The 21,594-nt window shown below is 43.3% G+C and overlaps 1 long non-coding RNA gene across 1 annotated transcript in view; it reads left to right on the top strand.

Moving 5' to 3' along the window:
• LOC138852693 (uncharacterized) overlaps positions 1-21,594 on the top strand; it is a 194,052-nt gene that overhangs the window by 84,425 nt on the left and 88,033 nt on the right. The window lies entirely within an intron of this gene.

A 21,594-nucleotide genomic window follows, 5' to 3' on the forward strand; every position in this document is an offset into this window, starting at 1 on the left:
GTGCACAGTGGTACAGTGAGTGCACTAAGAAGACTCGGCAGATGGTGCACAGTGGTACAGTGAGTGCACTAAGAAGACTCGGCAGATGGTGCACAGTGGTACAGTGAGTGCACTAAGAAACTCGGCAGATGGTGCACAGTGGTACAGTGAGTGCACAGATACAGTGAGTACACTAAGGTGCACAGTGGTACAGTGAGTTCACTAAGAAGTCTCGGCAGATGGTGCACAGTGGTACAGTGAGTGCACTAAGAAGACTCGGCAGATGGTGCACAGTGGTACAGTGAGTGCACTAAGAAGGCTCGGCAGATGGTGCACAGTGGTACGGCATGGGGTGTAGTGAGTGCACTAAGAGGCTCGGCAGATGGTGCACAGTGGTACAGTGAGTGCACTAAGAAGACTCGGCAGATGGTGCACAGTGGTACAGTGAGTGCACTAAGAAGACTCGGCAGATGGTGCACAGTGGTACAGTGAGTGCACTAAGAAGACTCGGCAGATGGTGCACAGTGGTACAGTGAGTGCACTAAGAAGACTCGGCAGATGGTGCACAGTGGTACAGTGAGTGCACTAAGAAGGCTCGGCAGATGGTGCACAGTGGTACAGTGAGTGCACTAAGAAGACTCGGCAGATGGTGCACAGTGGTACAGTGAGTGCACTAAGAAGACTCGGCAGATGGTGCACAGTGGTACAGTGAGTGCACTAAGAAGACTCGGCAGATGGTGCACAGTGGTACAGTGAGTGCACTAAGAAGACTCGGCAGATGGTGCACAGTGGTACAGTGAGTGCACTAAGACTCGGCAGATGGTGCACAGTGGTACAGTGAGTGCACTAAGAAGACTCGGCAGATGGTGCACAGTGGTACAGTGAGTGCACTAAGACTCGGCAGATGGTGCACAGTGGTACAGTGAGTGCACTAAGAGGGAACACAAAGCTGTAACATCCTCAGAGCTTCTCAGTACTATCACTCGTATACAAGATCTTTCACCAGGCTCTTAAGTGTCTTCATGACTTCCTGATCAACCTGGCTGTATCAGCTATGCTGAACTTAGTGTTACTAACACGAACAGCTTGACTGATCAAACTGTCACTCAGGAGGAGTGGTCCTGGACCGTGCCGAGAGGGGCGGGGGTAACACTGGGATCTACACCTGGGGGTCCTTGGTAATGCTTCATCAGATCATCCTGTTACTTTCAAAATTGTCTTTGCAAAAACATTCAGATTTTTGTCAGATTGTAATTAATACTTCATCGCAAGCATGTAGTCCGGTGTAGGGTACAGATGTACACTGTCAGGTAACTCCATGTTATGATTGTGTGTGTGTGTGTGTGTGTGTGTGTGTGTGTGTGTGTGTGTGTGTGTGTGTGTGTGTGTGTGTGTACGTGTGTGTACTCACTGAGTTGCATTTACCAAGTTGTGTTTGCTGGGGTCGAGACTCTGTTTCTGGGCCCTCTTACTTTGGCACCACTGATTTCTGACCTTTTGAACCTGATCATATTTACTCTGGAAGTTGTAATCAGTCTTCAAGTATCTTCTGCTTCTATCAACTTTTATGTACTTGACTGAAGAAGCCTACTGTGTAGGCGAAACGTTTCATCATAATAAAGATACCTAACTGTTGCATATGTGTCTTACCTAACAACCTGTCGGTATTTTATACCATTTTAATGTTCAATCTGTCAGACACTGCAACACAAGGGTATCTTGGCACAGACCTGCAATCAACTTCGACAACTTCCACTAGTGAGAGCGGCTGGATTTGAGAGGGACCTGACCTTTCAACATCTGAGTTCTTACCTCTCCTAGTGGCCTACGTCTCACCTCTTGGCGCTATAAAAAGCTCCATTCTGTCACTCCATCTCCATATTGTTTCATACTATGGAACAATGATCTTCTCCAGACTGAGGGACTGACCACCTCAAAACTTTAAGGGTGATGGACTGATTACATCGTCTTCAAGTATCTTCTGCTTCTATCAACTTTTCTGTACTTGACTGAAGAAGCCTACTGTGTAGGCGAAACGTTTCATCATAATAAAGATACCTAACTGTTGCATATGTGTCTTACCTAACAACCTGTCGGTATTTTATACCATTTTAGTGCCTCTGCTCCTTCTTGTATAATGTTGCTGCTGCACAGTGCCTCTGCTCCTTCTTGTATAATGTTGCTGCTTCACAGTGTCTCTGCTCCTTCTTGTATAATGTTGCTGCTGCACAGTGTCTCTGCTCCTTCTTGTATAATGTTGCTGCTGCACAGTGTCTCTGCTCCTTCTTGTATAATGTTGCTGCTGCACAGTGTCTCTGCTCCTTCTTGTATAATGTTGCTGCTGCACAGTGTCTCTGCTCCTTCTTGTATAATGTTGCTGCTGCACAGTGCCTCTGCTCCTTCTTGTATAATGTTGCTGCTGCACAGTGTCTCTGCTCCTTCTTGTATAATGTTGCTGCTGCACAGTGTCTCTGCTCCTTCTTGTATAATGTTGCTGCTGCACAGTGTCTCTGCTCCTTCTTGTAACACTCCTCCACATGTTATGTGCTCTTATTGCTTATGTTACATTAACTTCATTTAGAAGTTTTATTACTTATTTTAATTTCCGTATATGGATTTTTTTTTAATTTTACGTACAAGGAAATCAGTCCCAGGCAGGTATACCTCACTACCTCCACCTACTTACCTACCTACCTACTTAATTACCTCCACTCATCTATCTAACCTTCTAACTTCCTTCATTAACTATCATTACCAAATAGGAATCAATAATAGTTCGATTACTGGATGATCACAAATTAATTAAGAATATAATGCTCAATTAATAAAGGTTTGGAAAATGAGACGATGGATAATGAGAGTTTTCAAAACATGAGAAATAATGCAGTTGGTGATTGTTTAAATCAGTAGTGACTTCAAGGCAGGAAACAAAAAACGGAGATCGTTTCCTGACATCATGTAGCAAATGATGTAGTTTAAGCAGAGAATACCTAAGAGTTCTTGGAATGTAATCTTTGGTGCTAAGAAGACACATATTTGATAATATATTCATGGATCATACTTGGTTGTTTAGTCAAAAATCGATACACTACAAAAATAATGTGCTGGAGTGACAGATATAGAAGGAAATGGGAAAAAAGTTCTAGGTGCAACTAGAGAAGACTGTTTCAACATTCGTGGTCCAAGACTCTTCATCTTGCTAACAGCATATATGTATCATAAATACTGCTGGAACACGTGCGGAAGTTTTCAAGAGGAAACTGGATCACTACCTCCGCTGAGTGCCATACCATCCACATTTTGATGGATATGTGGGTCAGCGGGCCACCAGCAGCAACAACCTGTTTAACCAGGCAATCAGCAGAAATGACTGGACCCCAGGTCGGACTGCAAGAGGAGGAAAAAATCTCGAAGCCGATCACAGGTATTTATATGTCACCTGGTTGAAGAGGTAGTCAGTATAAAAGCCTGAGCGCAGGCCTTAGAACCAGAGTAGAAAAACTCGACTTCAGTCACAAGTATATCACACGTAAAGTGACAGTGGAAGCACACACACTAATATACACAAGTAGTTTTCATTAAACAAGGGAAGATGCTCTAGGCAAACATAGCTTCTTCACTTAATATCATCCACAATAACAAGTAACAAAGATTGAACTAAAAGCTGTGAAGTTAACTTTAATATCTCATAACAAAGGGAAATAAACTGTTAATTGCAGGAGCTGTAAACTTGTTTCCCGCTGCCTCACACATGGCGAAACTTGCGGAATATACAGAAAAAGATTCCATGCTACATGCACTGGTAGAAGGCAGTCACAGCTGGCACAGTCATTACAAATGCATTGACAGAGAATACAAAGGAATTTCTTTAAAAATAAACCACGGTACGGGTGGGGATTGAACCAGCGGCAAACGAGTCGTAAAACTCCAGGCAAGGACAGGAGATTCATCTGTAAAAACTTGCATTTGTGGTCACAGTGGGTCCCATACTAACCTCCCTGTGGTGTATAAATATACTTAGATGAATGAATCTTATTGTAGCCAGCTGGCCCAGGGGCTTACGCACTAGCCTAGAGTTTTACGATTCACTTGCCGCGAGTTCAAGCCCCGCTCGTACCGTGCTATGTTTACAATCAGAGAAACAGCATCATATATATTGAACCAGAGTGAAGCAACAACAGCCATATATTGAACCAGAGTGAAGCAACAACAACAGCCATATATTGAACCAGAGTGAAGCAACAACAACAGCCATATAGTGAACCAGAGTGAAGCAACAACAACAGCCATATATTGAACCAGAGTGAAGCAACAACAACAGCCATATATTGAACCAGAGTGAAGCAACAACAACAGGCATATATTGAACCAGAGTGAAGCAACAACACCACCCATATATTGAACCAGAGTGCATCAACAACAGCCATATACTGACCCAGAGTGCATCAACAACAACAGCCATATATTGAACCAGAGTGCATCAACAACACCACCCATATATTGAACCAGAGTGCATCAACAACACCACCCATATATTGAACCAGAGTGCATCAACAACACCACCCATATATTGAACCAGAGTGCATCAACAACAACAGCCATATATTGAACCAGAGAACAACACCAGCCATATATTGAACCAGAGTGCATCAACAACACCACCCATATATTGAACCAGAGTGCATCAACAATCAACAACACCAGCCATATATTGAACCAGAGTGCATCAACAACAACAGCCATATATTGAACCAGAGTGCATCAACAACACCACCCATATATTGAACCAGAGTGCATCAACAACACCACCCATATATTGAACCAGAGTGCATCAACAACACCACCCATATATTGAACCAGAGTGCATCAACAACAACAGCCATATATTGAACCAGAGTGCATCAACAACACCACCCATATATTGAACCAGAGTGCATCAACAACACCACCCATATATTGAACCAGAGCGCAGGAACAACACCAGCCATATATTGAACCAGAGTGCATCAACAACACCACCCATATATTGAACCAGAGTGCATCAACAACACCACCCATATATTGAACCAGAGTGCATCAACAACAACAGCCATATATTGAACCAGAGTGCATCAACAACACCACCCATATATTGAACCAGAGTGCATCAACAACACCACCCATATATTGAACCAGAGTGCATCAACAACACCACCCATATATTGAACCAGAGTGCATCAACAACACCACCCATATATTGAACCAGAGTGCATCAACAACACCACCCATATATTGAACCAGAGTGCATCAACAACACCACCCATATATTGAACCAGAGTGCATCAACAACACCACCCATATATTGAACCAGAGTGCATCAACAACACCACCCATATATTGAACCAGAGTGCATCAACAACACCACCCATATATTGAACCAGAGTGCATCAACAACAACAGCCATATATTGAACCAGAGTGCATCAACAACAACAGCCATATATTGAACCAGAGTGCATCAACAACACCACCCATATATTGAACCAGAGTGCATCAACAACACCAGCTGTATATTGAACCAGAGTGCAGGAACAACAACAGCCATACATTGAACCAGAGTGCATCAACAACAACAGCCATATATTGACCCAGAGTGCAGCAACAACAACAACCATATATTGAACCAGAGTGCATCAACAACACCCATATATTGAACCAGAGTGCATCAACAACACCAGTTATATATTGAACCAGAGTGCAGCAACAACAACAACCATATATTGAACCAGAGTGCAGCAACAACACCACCCATATATTGAACCAGAGTGCAGCAACAACACCACCCATATATTGAACCAGAGTGCAGCAACAACACCACCCATATATTGAACCAGAGTGCAGCAACAACACCACCCATATATTGAACCAGAGTGCCGCACCAACACCAGCTAAATATAGAGCCAGAGTGCAGTATCAGTACCAGCAGCATTACAAACGCATGAAACTGTGCTTGTACATGAATGGTAGACAACACCGATAGGTGTCTTCATATGAAACTGTACTGGAGATAACACACACACCAATATTACAAAGAGATGGAGACGCTCCCTCTACAGGAGAAGACGAAGAATCACTGAGTTCCTTAAGAATACTAGATTATCTGAAACACGGAAGGAAGCGCTAACCAGGGAAGTGGAAAATATTGAGCTAAAGTTAAAAAACTCATAGAGGATCCAGGAGAGACAAGAGGAGTTAAAAGCAATTAATGAAATTGAAAGAAATTCGAAATATTTCTTCTCATATACCAAAAACAAGGCAAAAACCACATCTAGCACAAGTCCCTTCCTAAGACAAGATGGACCCTACACAGATGACAAAGAAATGAGTGAGATACTGAAATCTCAATGCGTTTGTGTTCAGCGAGCCACTAATCAGTCTAACTATAGACAATCCAAATAATTTTTTCACGAATGAGCCTCAAAACCCTTTCTATTTATACAGAATCTCTGACATAGCCCTAACTCCACTAGACTTTGAGAAAGCCATTGACAACATGCCCCTGCACTCGGCCCCAGGCCCAGACTCCTGGAACTCTGTGTTCATAAAGAACTGAAGAAACCCCTCTCACGGGCCCTAAGTATGCTATGGAGAAGAAGCATAGACACAGGTGAGATTCCACAGTCACTAGCAACAACGGATATAGCTCCACTTCACAAAAATTGCTGCAAAGCCATAGCTAAGAACTATAGACCAATAACTTAACGTCCCATATCATAAAAATCTTTGAAAGAGTTCTAAGAAGCAGGATTGCAAACCACTTGGACTCCCAACAGTTGCACAATCCAAGGCAACATGGGTTCAAAGCAGGTCCCTCCTGCCTATCGCAGCTACTGGACCACAATGATATGTTCTTGGATGCACTAGAAAATAGAATGCAGATGTAGTATACACAGATTTTGCAAAGCCTTTGACAAGTGCGATCATAGTGTAATAGCACACAAAATGCGTGCTAAAGGGATAACTGGCAAAGTAGGCAGATGGATCTTCAACTTTCTAACCAATCTCACACAAAGAGTAGTGGTGAACAGAGTTAAGTCGGAGGTTGCCATAGTGAAGAGCTCTGTTCCACAGGGTACAGTACTCGCCCTTATCCTGTTCCTCATCCTCATATCAGACATAGACAGAGATGTAAACCATAGCACCGTATCATCCTTTGCGGACGATACTAGGATCTGCATGAGAGTGTCATCCACTGAGGACACGGCAAATCTCCAAGAAGGTATAAACCAAGTTATCCAGTGGGCAACTGAGAACAATATGATGATCAATGAAGGCAAATTCCAACTACTCCGTTGTGGAAAACTGGAGGAAATAATAGCTAGAACTGAGTATACTACAAACTCTAATCACAGAGTAGAGCGGAAAAGTAATTTGAAGGACCTAGGAGTGGAAATATCTGAGGATCTCACCTTCAAGGATCTGAACGTTGCCATTATCACATCTGCGAGGAAATTAATAGGATGGATAATGAGAACATTCAAGACAGATGCCAGACTAGCACGAAGCACGAAGACGACCAGAGCTATCGTGAGATGGGAAGGAAGAAGAGTGAGGAAGGATGGAAATACTGGAAAAGGATGGGAGGGAGGAGGAGAGGAGGAAAAAAAAGGTAAGTGGCCCAACCACTTTGGGACATGTAGTACGGAAGTACTGCAGGTGCAGATCGATGACAGACGACAGTACTTGGCTCATAAGGAGCGGATGACAAAGGCGGCGGCAGGAGCTCGGAAGGTCTGAAGGCAGCCAGCAGGATAAGGTGTATAGTTGATGGTCGGTGGGAGGCTTATTAAACTAGTGTTCCAGAGCGCAGAGGCAAGAACTTCGCTTTTGGTAGATGGATGATGTCAAACTTGCCGCCGGGGTTTACCTCAGGAGCAGTAAAGATACTGAGCACGTCGGCAAGGCTGCAAGGATGTGGTCCAGTACAGGTGAACTTAGCATGTCCATTCTGGAGGAAGTGTATCAACGTCCGGGGAATCAACGTTGTAGGTATTTCGAGGCTGTCATCATCAGAGTCTGAGGCAGACGAAGTCGTTGGTGGGACAGTTTTAGTGGTGATGGAAGACGAGGACGCTGCTCGTGTCTCGACAGATGTGGTGGCTGGCGTTGGAGGCGGTTTCTCATTGGTGGAGGGAGATGGAGGCACTTGGGGCAGCGAGGGTTCTGATTGGTTCCTGCCAGTGATGGTGGCTGGAGGAGAAGGCGGTCTCTCATTGGTGGATTGCGAAGTAGAGCAGGTAGCTTCTGCAGAAATCATATCTTGCAAGTCATCTGGTGCCTTGACACTGACGATTTTTGGAATAATCTTCAAAACATCAGCTGAAGCAGGACTGGCTGGGAAGTTTGAATAATGGCAGATTCTTGAGGGCAAGAATTTCATTCATAGTTGTATTGAAACAACCCGGGTTAGCTGCATTTTGCATGTGTGCATACATCAGGCAGTAGTAGAATTTCGAGAGGTTTTTACAAAGCAGAAGTGTTATAAGAAGAGCAGAGTATATGGAGAGTAAAAGAAAGGTGAAGAGAGTGGTGAGAGAGTGCAAAAGGAGAGCAGATGAAAGAGTGGGAGAGGCACTGTCAAGAAATTTTAATGAAAATAAGAAAAAATTTTGGAGTGAATTAAACAAGTGAAGAAAGCCTAGGGAAAGTATGGATTTGTCAGTTAAAAACAGAGTAGGGGAGTTAGTAGATGGGGAGAGGGAGGTATTAGGTAGATGGAGAGAATATTTTGAGGAACTTTTAAATGTTGAGGAAGAAAGGGAGGCGGTAATTTCATGCACTGGCCAGGGAGGTATACCATCTTTTAGGAGTGAAGAAGAGCAGAATGTAAGTGTGGTGGAGGTACGTGAGGCATTACGTAGAATGAAAGGGGGTAAAGCAGCTGGAACTGATGGGATCATGACAGAAATGTTAAAAGCAGGGGGGGGGGATATAGTGTTGGAGTGGTTGGTACTTTTGTTTAATAAATGTATAAAAGAGGGGAAGGTACCTAGGGATTGGCGGATAGCATGTATAGTCCCTTTATATAAAGGGAAAGGGGACAAAAGAGATTGTAAAAATTATAGAGGAATAAGTTTACTGAGTATACCAGGAAAAGTATACGGTAGGGTTATAATTGAAAGAATTAGAGGTAAGACAGAATGTAGGATTGCGGATGAGCAGGGAGGCTTCAGAGTGGGTAGGGGATGTGTAGATCAAGTGTTTACATTGAAGCATATATGTGAACAGTATTTAGATAAATGTAGGGAAGTTTTTATTGCATTTATGGATTTATAAAAGGCATATGATAGAGTGGATAGAGGAGCAATGTGGCAGATGTTGCAAGTATATGGAATAGATGGTAAGTTACTAAATGCTGTAAAGAGCTTTTATGAGGATAGTGAGGCTCAGGTTAGGGTGTGTGTAGAAGAGAGGGAGAATACTTCCCGGTAAAAGTAGGTCTTAGACAGGGATGTGTAATGTCACCATGGTTGTTTAATATATTTATAGATGGGGTTGTAAAAGAAGTAAATGCTAGGGTGTTTGGGAGAGGGGTGGGATTAAATTATGGGGAATCAAATTCAAAATGGGACTTGACAGTTACTTTTTGCTGATGATACTGTGCTTATGGGAGATTCTAAAGAAAAATTGCAAAGGTTAGTGGATGAGTTTGAGAATGTGTGTAAAGGTAGAAAGTTGAAAGTGAACATAGAAAAGAGTAAGGTGATGAGGGTATCAAATGATTTAGATAAAGAAAAATTGGATATCAAATTGGGGAGGAGGAGTATGGAAGAAGTGAATGTTTTCAGATACTTGGGAGTTGACGTGTCGGCGGATGGGTTTATGAAGGATGAGGTTAATCACAGAATTGATGAGGGAAAAAAGGTGAGTGGTGCGTTGAGGTATATGTAGTCAAAAAACGTTATCTATGGAGGCAAAGAAGGGAATGTATGAAAGTATAATAGTACCAACACTCTTATATGGATGTGAAGCTTGGGTGGTAAATGCAGCAGCGAGGAGACGGTTGGAGGCAGTGGAGATGTCCTGTCTAAGGGCAATGTGTGGTGTAAATATTATGCAGAAAATTCGGAGTGTGGAAATTAGGAGAAGGTGTGGAGTTAATAAAAGCATTAGTCAGAGGGCAGAAGAGGGGTTGTTGAGGTGGTTTGGTCATTTAGAGAGAATGGATCAAAGTAGAATGACATGGAAAGCATATAAATATATAGGGAAGGAAGGAGGGGTAGGGGTCGTCCTCGAAAGGGTTGGAAAGAGGGGGTAAATGAGGTTTTGTGGGCTAGGGGCTTGGATTTCCAGCAAGCGTGCATGAGCGTGTTAGATAGGAGTGAATGGAGGCGAATGATACTTGGGACCTGACGATCTGTTGGAGTGTGAGCAGGGTAATATTTAGTGAAGGGATTCAGGGAAACCGGTTATGTTCATATAGTCGGACTTGAGTCCTGGAAATGGGAAGTACAATGCCTGCACTTTAAAGGAGGGGTTTGAGATATTGGCAGTTTGGAGGGATATGTTGTGTATCTTTATTCGTATATGCTTCTAAGCTGTTGTATTCTGAGCACCTCTGCAAAGCAGTGATAATGTGTGAGTGTGGTGAAAGTGTTGAATGATGATGAAAGTATTTTCTTTTTGGGGATTTTCTTTCTTTTTTGGGTCACCCTGCCTCGGTGGGAGACGGCCGACTTGTTGAAAAAAAAAAATCTGGTAGAGGACAGGCGGTGAGTGGTGGAGGTTGCTGAGTGGCTTGTAAAATCTTGGTGGTGGTCGTCTGAAGCTTAGCGATAGCAGCATAAGTAAGAGAGTTTCCTGTAATCTTCAGGTCTTCCTTTAGTTTCTTAGAAAGGATCTCCTTACGAACAGGACATTTGGCTGCCAGAGTATGGTGGTCACTTTTACAGTTGATGCAGGTGGGAGCAGCAGTTGAAAGCAGGAACGAAAGTCATGACCTACAGACCCACAGGCAGAACAGATCTTGTTCTTCACATGGCGTTCGGCAGTTGAATGATTGTAGGAGTAGCATGTCCAACAAGGTGTTACATGATTGAAGCGTTCTGGTTCAATTTGACGAGAGTTAATATAGTAGTAGGAGATGGCTAGACCATCAGACAGTGCTCTGGTCGCCATGGTGACGTCCAGAAACGTGACCTTGAGCATCGAGAAAGCGTTGGGAATCTTCACAATAGAGTCAGTCTTGGCCCAGGCGTTAAGATCTTCAATTGATGACTTAATGTTCGTGATGAGCTTACCAAGGCGTTTCTAAACACTGACCGTTTAGCTAGCGTGTAAGGTGAGGTAGAGATGGTAAAGCCATGGTCGTCTAATATCTTCAGTGCAGCAGGCGTGAGTACCTTGTCTGCTCCTTCATCATCAAGAAAGGTGACAAGAAAAGCTTCTTTCAGAGTAGTAATGTTCGAGAACTTAACTCTCAGACCAGACTGGAGAGAGGATGCAAGTTCAAGCTTCGTGGCATCGTTGATGACAGCAGTCACGATGAGACATCGTGGAGATGGTAGAGGTTCCCCTCCCCACCGGGGATCGTAGGAAGACTGTTTGAGAAGTGCAGGAGCGTCCGTGACCGTACAGGACGAAGTCTACAGAGCGAATCTGTGTATTTTTCGCCAAACTAGTGATGATCCTTTTTAAATCACTTGTTCTCTCTAGGCTGGAATACTGCTGTACATTAACATCTCCATTCAAGGCAGGTGAAATTGCAAATCTAGAGAATGTACAAAGAACCTTTACTGCACATATAATTAAATCAAACACATTAACTACTGGGAACGCTTGAAAGCATTTGTCTTGTACTCGCTGGAGCGTAGGCAAGAGAGATGCACCATAATCTACACCTGGAAGATCCTGGAGGGACTGGTCCCTGATACACACACAGAAATCACTCCCAACGAAAGCAAAAGACTTGGCAGGCGATGCAACATACCCTTCGAGAAAACATAAGTGTCCGGGGCCCAAGACTGTTCAACAGCCTCCCACCAGCCTTAAGGGGAATTACCAATAGATCCCTGGTTGTCTTCAAGAGGGAACTGGACAGATAACCTAAAGTAAGTGACGGATCAGCCGGGCTGTGGTTCGTACGTTGGACTACGTGCGGCCAGCAGTAACAGCCTTGTTGATCAGGCCTGATCCACCAGGAGGCCTGGTCATGGACCAGGCCTCGGGGGCGCTGATCCCCGGAATACCCTCCAGGTAGAACCCAGGCAGGTAAGTGCTGTACAGAACACGGAACATAAACACAGGATCACGAGCGAGAACAATAATGCTGACACTAACGACTTCATCAGCATTAACTTCATCAAAATAATATATGGAGAATATACGAGAAATAATGGCCATGTTGCGTGATGGTGGCCATGTTGCATGGTGATGGTGACCATGTTGCGTGATGGTGGCCATGTTGCATGGTGATGGTGACCATGTTGCGTGATGGTGGCCATGTTGCATGGTGATGGTGACCATGTTGCGTGATGGTGGCCATGTTGCATGGTGATGGTGACCATGTTGCGTGATAATGGATGGCCATGTTGCATGGTGATGGTGGCCATGTTGCATGGTAATGGTGGCCATGTTGTATGGTGATGGTTGACCATGTTAAATGGTGATGGTTGACCTTGTTGCATGGTGATGGTGGCCATGTTGCATGGTGATGGTTGACCATGTTGCATGGTGATAGTTGGCCATGTTGCATGGTGATGGTGGCCATATTGCATGGTGATGGTTGACCATGTTGCATGGTGATAGTTGACCATGTTGCATGGTGATGGTTAACCATGTTGCATGATGGTTGACCATGTTTCATGGTGATGGTTGTCTATGTTTCATGGTGATGGTGGCCATGTTGCATGGTGATGGTTGACTACGTTGCATGGTGGTGGGTGACCATGTTGCATGGTGATGGCTGATCATGTTGCATGGTGATGGATGACCGTGTTGCATGGTATTTGTGGTTGGTGGGTGGTCATATTGCATGGCATTGGTAGATGATGGGTGATCATGTTTCATGGTCTTGGTGGATGATGGGTGACCATGTTACATAGCATTGCTGGGTGATAGGTTACCATGTTGCATGGTGATAGTGGGTGATGGGTGACCATGTTTCATGATTGTGGGTGATGGGTGACCATGTTTCATGATTGTGGGTGATGGGTGACCATGTGACTAAATAACGGTGGGTTATGGGTGGCCATATGGGTTGGTGATTGATGACCATGTTGATGGTGGATGTGGGTGTCAATGCATGGCGATGGGTGACCATGTGCCTTCATGGTGGATGATGGGTCACATTGTGGCTTGATGTATGATTGGTGACCATGTGGCTGAGTGATTTTTGCTTAATGGGTAACCATGTGGGAGAGTGGTGGTGGGTGATGGGTGACCATGTGGGAGAGTGGTGATGGGTGACCATGTGGGAGAGTGGTGGTGGGTGATGGGTAAACATGTGGGAGAGTGATGGTGGGTGATGGGTGAGCGCGCGTGCGTGTGCGTGTGTGTGTGTGTGTGTGTGTGTGTGTGTGTGTGTGTGTGTGTGTGTGTGTGTGTGTGTGTGTGTGTGTGGTTCTGGGTGATGGGTGGCCATGTGTGTGATGGTGAGTGATGGGTGACCATGTGTGTGTGTGTGGTTCTGGGTGGTGGGTGGCCATGTGTGTGATGGTGAGTGATGGGTGACCATGTGTATGTGTGATGGTGGACTATGTGGGAAGGTGATGGGTGACTGTATGAGACGGATTAATTAGTTGTTGGGGTGAATACGTGAGGAAATATTTTTGTAGATTGTGAGAGGAAAGATGGTGAATTTTGAAGTGCAGAGGTTGGTGTGTGGGCCGCTACCTGCAACAACCTGGTTGATCAGTCAGCAAGGTGAACAACCCAAGACTGAGCTAGGAAATTGAGACTAGGAGATTTAGTAACCTGTGAGGGAGATAGAACAGTGAGGGAAGTACTGATGTGTGAGGGAGATAGAAGAGTGAGGGAAGTACTGATGTGTGAGGGAGATAGAAGAGTGAGGGAAGTACTGATGTGTGAGGGAGATAGAACAGTGAGGAAGGTTGTAAAGTGTGAGGGAGATAATGAGGAAGGTAGTAAGGCGTGAGAGAGAGATAATGATGGAAGTAGTAAGATGTGAGGGAGATAATGAAGGAAGTAGTAAGGTGTGAGGGAGATAATAAAGGACGGTAGTAAGGTGTGAGGGAGATAATAAAGGACGGTAGTAAGGTGTGAGGGAGATAATAAAGGACGGTAGTAAGGTGTGAGGGAGATAATAAAGGACGGTAGTAAGGTGCAAGGGAGATAAATAGCGATTGTGAAGTGCATTTTTTTTATTTTACCAAGATTGTAGGATACATCAGCAGTGTGCTGCTACTCTTCTAGATGACAATTATACATTGGGAACAAAGGGTAACTGTGTGTGCTGACGCAGGATGGTGCTTATACGCAGTATTGGAATCCGTCATCCTGAGCTACGAGACTTCAGTGAGACACAGGATATCGTCCAGCACTCCATTAAGGGTTCATCAGCTGTGAGCACACTCGATAAACTCTGCGGAACTCTCCACCCACGTTTTACTATCTTTTATTTTGAGTTTTTACCCGTGGTATGCCTGTGAACGATTTTAAGAATTTTCCTACTCCCGCAGCCTGGCTTACTCAGTCCTTCAGTGGGTGTACCGTACATTTCCTTCCAGGTGAAATCGCAGATCTAGAGAGTGTACAGAGATCCTTTACTGCACGTATAAGTTCTGTCAAGCACCTTAACTACTGGGAACGCTTGGAAGCACTTGACTTGTACTCGTTGGAACGCAGGAGGGAGAGATATATCATAATCTACACTTGGAAAATCTTGGAAGGAATGGTCCCAAATCTGCACACAGAAATCACTCCCTACGAAAGTAAAAGACTGGGCAGGCGATGCGTGTCAGTCGTCACGTGAGGTCACAGACCCTGAGCTGCTTTGGGGATTAGCGTGGACGGTTACAAAGCATGGCTTGCTTCTGCAGTGTTTTAAAATCTGAGGTTGGAGAGTTGAAGGAGGAGGTCTTGCTTCTCCAGGAGGAGATTAGGAGGCTGAAGGTCCACCTCAATGGGCCTGGGAGAGAGTGTGAGGTGGTTGGAGATGTGGGGAATGAGGCTTCTAGCAGTGAGGTGCAGTCTGTCTCTCACTGTGAGGAGGCTGTAGGTGGGGAGGTAGCAACGGCTACCAGCAGTGAGGTGCAGTCCAGCACCTGCTACAAGTGGCGAGTTGTTCACAGTAATGGGAGGCGCATCAGAGTAAGGAAAGTTAAGAGTGAAGATCTGAAGGTAGGAAATCGCTTCTCTGTTCTCCAGGATGAATGTACTTCAGTGGCCAGTGAAGGTAAGGGTACTACTGCCCCTGCTAATGAAGGTAAGCGCATTCTTGTGGTTGGTGACTCTCAGGTAAGATATGTTGACCGTGCTTTTTGTAATAGGAATAAGAAGATGAGAGATAGAGTGTGCTTCCCTGGAGCTGGTGTTGGGGACATTGTCAACAGGCTGGATAATATCATGTCAGGTAATGGGAACAAGCCCATTATCTGTCTCAGTGCTGGTGGAAATGATATTGGGAAGGGTAGGAGAGAAGAGCTGCTAGATAAGTGCAGGTCAGCTATAGATTTCATTAAGTCTAAGGGAGGGATCCCAATCATATGTAGCATCTTGCCTAGAAGGGGAGTAGGAAATGAATGGTTGTCTAGGGCAATTGGTGTAAATTGCTGGCTAGACAGATACTGCAAGGAACTTGCAATCCCATTCATTGACAACTGGAACAACTTTTATGGCAAACATGATATGTATGCAAGGGATGGGGTACATCTCTCTGGGGCAGGGGTGGTAGCACTTGCAGACTCGATTGAGAAGGCCATTGGTGAAATGCCTATGATTTTAAACTGATGGAAGATAGAGGTATGGGTGTGTGTGGGAAACAAGCAGGTTGCAACACTAGGGTTGGAAACAGTAAATGTATAAAAGGCATTCAGCATGAAGTTATAAATAAAGACAATAGAACAGGTCAGCAAACAAAGGGGGACAGCAGAGGGCAGCAAGGGACTAGCTCCCTTAAGGTTTACTATACTAATAGCAGGAGTGTTAGAAATAAGATAGATGAGCTAAGATTAATTGCAAGTGCAGGAAACATAGATATTATTGCTATAACAGAGACCTGGCTCAATCTGAAAGATAGAGAGATGCCCTCTGAATGTCACATACAAGGCTATAAATTATTCCACACTGACAGGGTCAACAGGAAAGGTGGTGGAGTAGCGATGTATGTCAGAGACAATTTAAATTGTTGTGTTAGACAAGATATTAAATTAGAAGCGTCAGCCACTGAATCTGTTTGGTTACAGCTTCTCGAGGGCCGAGAAAAACTAATTTTGGGTGTGATTTACAGGGCCCCAAATCTTGATAGGGAGTGCAGTAAACTTCTATGGGACGAAATTCGTAAGGCATCTACACACGAAAATGTTGTGCTAATGGGAGATTTCAACTATAGACAGATTGACTGGAGCAATTTGACAGGAAATTTAGAGTCGGGTGACTTTCTTGATACGATCCAGGATTGTTTTTTAAAACAGTTTGTGACAGAGCCAACTAGGGGAAATAACCTCCTTGACTTGGTTCTTGCCAGTAGGGAAACACTAATTAATAATCTTGAGGTTAATGATGAGCTTGGGGAGAGTGATCACAAATCACTCAGTTTTAACATATCATGGAATTCCCCTAATAATGGCAATCAAGTCTCCGTCCCTGACTTTCGCTTGGCTGATTTCATAGGACTGAAAAATTACTTAGGTGGGCTGAACTGGAATGACCTGACTAAGGGTCAGGTAGGTGGTGATGGTTGCCGATATGATGCTTTCCAGGGCATAGTTCTAGCTGCTCAGTCAAATTATGTTCCAAATAGGGAAATCAGATCAAACAAAAATGATCCTAAATGGATGAACAATAGATTAAAATATCTGATTGGTCAAAAGAGAGGCATATATAGGCAAATCAAAAGAGGAGAGGGGCAATTAAGAAATCGATATATTCAGTTAAAGAGAGAAATAAAAAAGGGAATTAGAAAAGCAAAAAGAGATTATGAGGTTAAAGTTGCAAGAGAATCGAAGACTAACCCAAAAGGATTCTTTCAGGTATACAGAAGTAAGATCAGGGACAAGATAGGCCCACTCAAAAGTTCCTCGGGTCAGCTCACTGACAGTGATAAGGAAATGTGTAGAATTTTTAACACATACTTCCTCTCAGTTTTTACACAGGAGGATACCAGCGATATTCCAGTAATGATAAATTATGTAGAACAGGACGATAATAAACTGTGCACTATTAGGGTCACAAGTGACATGGTCCTTAGGCAAATAGATAAATTAAAACCTAACAAATCGCCAGGCCCTGATGATCTGTATGCAAGGGTTCTAAAGGAATGTAAAGAGGAGCTTAGCACACCTTTGGCTAATCTTTTCAACATATCACTACAAACTGGCATGGTGCCAGATAAGTGGAAAATGGCAAATGTGATACCTATTTTCAAAACAGGTGACAGGTCCTTAGCTTCGAACTATAGACCAATAAGCCTAACCTCCATAGTGGGAAAATTTATGGAATCAATAATTGCCGAGGCAGTTCGTAGCCACCTTGAAAAGCATAAATTAATCAACGAATCTCAGCATGGTTTTACAAAGGGGCGTTCCTGCCTTACGAATTTATTAACTTTTTTCACTAAGGTATTTGAGGAGGTAGATCATGGTAATGAATATGATATTGTGTATATGGACTTCAGTAAGGCTTTTGACAGGGTCCCACATCAGAGACTATTGAGGAAAATTAAAGCACATGGAATAGGAGGAGAAATTTTTTCCTGGATAGAGGCATGGTTGACAAATAGGCAGCAGAGAGTTTGCATAAATGGGGAGAAATCAGAGTGGGGAAGTGTCACGAGCGGTGTTCCACAGGGGTCAGTGTTGGGCCCCCTGCTGTTCACAATCTACATAAACGACATAGATGAGGGCATAAAGAGCGACATCGTCAAGTTTGCCGATGACACCAAAATAGGCCGTCGAATTCATTCTGACGAGGACATTCGAGCACTCCAGGAAGATTTGAATAGACTGATGCAGTGGTCGGAGAAGTGGCAGATGCAGTTTAATATAGACAAATGCAAAGTTCTAAATGTTGGACAGGACAATAACCATGCCACATATAAACTAAATAATGTAGATCTTAATATTACGGATTGCGAAAAAGATTTAGGAGTTCTGGTTAGCAGTAATCTGAAACCAAGACAACAGTGCATAAGTGTTCGCAATAAAGCTAATAGAATCCTTGGCTTCATATCAAGAAGCATAAATAATAGGAGTCCTCAGGTTGTTCTTCAACTCTATACATCCTTGGTTAGGCCTCATTTAGATTATGCTGCACAGTTTTGGTCACCGTATTACAGAATGGATATAAATTCTCTGGAAAATGTACAAAGGAGGATGACAAAGATGATCCCATGTATCAGAAACCTTCCCTATGAGGATAGACTAAGGGCCCTGAAACTGCACTCTCTAGAAAGACGTAGAATTAGGGGGGATATGATTGAGGTGTATAAGTGGAAGACAGGAATAAATAAAGGGGATGTAAATAGTGTGCTGAAAATATCTAGCCTAGACAGGACTCGCAGCAATGGTTTTAAGTTGGAAAAATTCAGATTCAGGAAGGATATAGGAAAGTACTGGTTTGGTAATAGAGTTGTGGATGAGTGGAACAAACTCCCAAGTACCGTTATAGAGGCCAGAACGTTGTGTAGCTTTAAAAATATGTTGGATAAATACATGAGTAGATGTGGGTGGGTGTGAGTTAGACCTGATAGCTTGTGCTAACAGGTCGGTTGCCGTGTTCCTCCCTTAAGTCAATGTGACCTGACCTGTCTAGGTTGGGTGCATTGGCTTAAGCCGGTAGGAGACTTGAACCTGCCTCGCATGGGCCAGTAGGCCTTCTGCAGTGTTCCTTCGTTCTTATGTTCTTATGTTCTTATCAGCCGGGCTGTGGCTCGTACGTCGGACTGCGTGCGGTCAGCAGTAACAGCCTAGTTGATCAGGCCCTGATCCATCGGGAGGCCTGGTCATGGACCGGGCCGCGGGGGCGTTGATCCCCGGAATAACCTCCAGGTAACCTCCAGGTATGTCTCTCCAGTTATGGTATGTTATGGTACTATATAGTTTGGTATAAGGCCCTCAAGTATCTTTCGTGTTTATATCATGTGTCACCTCTGCTTCAGAGAGTACATATTCAGAATTATAGGTGTTCTTAGCCGTTTAAATGCTTTACTGGCTCTTTGCACGCTGTAAACGATTTCTATAGTTGTTCCGTCTTCGATATCTCTTGTACCCTGAACAGTGCCATGAACAGCGAACAGTACTCCAGGCAAGAGAGTACGAGCAATTTGTATAGCTTTATCAGTGGCAATGTTTCTAGCGTTTTGAAAATTCTCGTTATCCACCCCGATATATGTCTAGCTATCTCAGCATTGCCTTACTGTGTTCTCTGAATAACAGGGTAGCTGACATTATTACATCCAGGTCCTTCACACGTTCTTTTCTTTTTGTTTGATAGTCATCCTGTGTTTTGTATATCATGTCCTTTTTAAGTTCATTTCTTCTGTGTGTGAATAACTGGAATTTGTCACCACTACTGCCCACTAGAAAACTTTGTTTATATCCTCTTGCATTTTTCGGTATATTCTATTTAGAATTCTTTCATGCATTTATTTTTTGTATCCGCAAATGATGTGAAGCTGTGGCGAGTGTTTTTATCTGTATCTGCTATGAAAATGAGAAGCAACAAAGGTACCAGGAATGTGCCTTGGGGCATGTGTCTTACCTAACAACGTGCCTTGGGGCACTGAGCTTATTACATTACTAAGGCTAAATTTTATCTTGCGTTCTGTTCTCAAAAAAATTAAATCTACCTGCCTTCTTCTCCCGTTGTTCCAGCTGACCTCATTGTATATGTTATCACTCCATAAAGGTATTTGTCAGATTCCTTTGCAAAATCCATGTAGACCACTTCCGTATTTTGATTTTCTTCGAGGATCTCCGTAATCTCGTCTTCATGGTCGAAGATCTCCGTAATCTCGCTTTAATGATTTAGTATCTGTGACAAGTATGAACTTCCCGCTCTAAACATATGTTGGATTTGGATTGTGTAGCCCATACTTTCCCATAAAGATTGTAATGTGACATCTCAGTACCCATTCAAAGATTTTGACGATGCATGATGTTAGGGCTACTAGCCAGTAATTTTCTGCCAGTGCTCCTCTGCTTCCTGTGTAAAAAGGAGCTTTGCACGTTTTACGTCTTCTAGTATTTCACGTATATCCAGAGAACACCGAGTGCTCGTGCTAGTGATATTTTGCACTTCTCTACAATCAAGGAACTCCCTGAATCTTGCTCAGGTGCTGCATGTGTGGGTATCTTGTCTGTTTTGTCTAATTCTGTGATTCGTAGGCCGGCCAGATTAATGATCTTTTTCTGCGTTCACCACTCGAGTCTCATTTAGTGGACTGTCAACTATTGAATCAAACTGGTACTTTAAGATTTCGCTCATTTCCTTTTCGTCATCAGTGTTTGGACTAACTTTTAGTAATACACCATTTCCACAAGCCTTTATCTCTTGCTTTGGCTTTCATGCAGTTACCTGTAATTTTTTTTTTTGCTCCCTTTGTGCTTCTTCTGTCTGGTAAAAATGTTTAAGGTTCTACTCTGTATCATAAATATCATGATTTAGATTCTCTTTCCTTCATTTTAGTATAATCTCAGTTTTAAGCAGTTCAACAAGCTTTTTTTCTCTCTCTCTTCTGTACATTCTTCTATCTGATGCTCTTTATATGATGATTTGTTCGACTTTCTCTTCTGAACGTGCTTAATGTAGACTTTGTGTGTGTATTTATTCAACATGAATGAACCTGCTGGTGTGAGTTTAGGTTTAAGGTATTTTGAACTCTTCCCAGGGATTGTCTAGTATTTATTTTGTCCCAAACAGTTCTTTCATTGATGAAGTTTAATTCACTGAAAATACTTCTCTTGGCTTTTGATTGTTATGTCTCTGATTAGTTCCCAGTTTTTCGAGATCATGTCAATCAAATTTTCGTTTCTAATAGGTTTCTAAAAGTTATAGTTGTCTATGTCTTCAGTCTCTACGTACATATTTCTATGCTGTTGTGAAACTTCGGGCAGATGAGATCGTAAAGTTCCCTGGTCACTATCGATGAACGATACATCTTTGAGTGAAACTATCTACATTCTTTATCAGAGTGACACCAGCCTCCTCTCAGCTTACCGGAACACTTCTGATGTGTGGGTTTTCTCAACTTATACCATAGATGCAAATTTCCTTGGCATAGTACATACATAGTCCATATCTCATCTTTTCCTGTGGTAGCTTCAACTCTGTTTAGTGCATTTTTTCTTTGTTCTACTTGTCTTTCACTGAGCATCACTATTTCTCTCTCACCTGTGGTTCTCTGCAACTGTCCAATGGTGTTTCCATTATGTTTCGGTTTGTTGGTCTATATAAAATT

Source organism: Cherax quadricarinatus, chromosome 14 (assembly GCF_038502225.1).
Source record: "Cherax quadricarinatus isolate ZL_2023a chromosome 14, ASM3850222v1, whole genome shotgun sequence".
NCBI lineage: Eukaryota > Metazoa > Arthropoda > Malacostraca > Decapoda > Parastacidae > Cherax > Cherax quadricarinatus.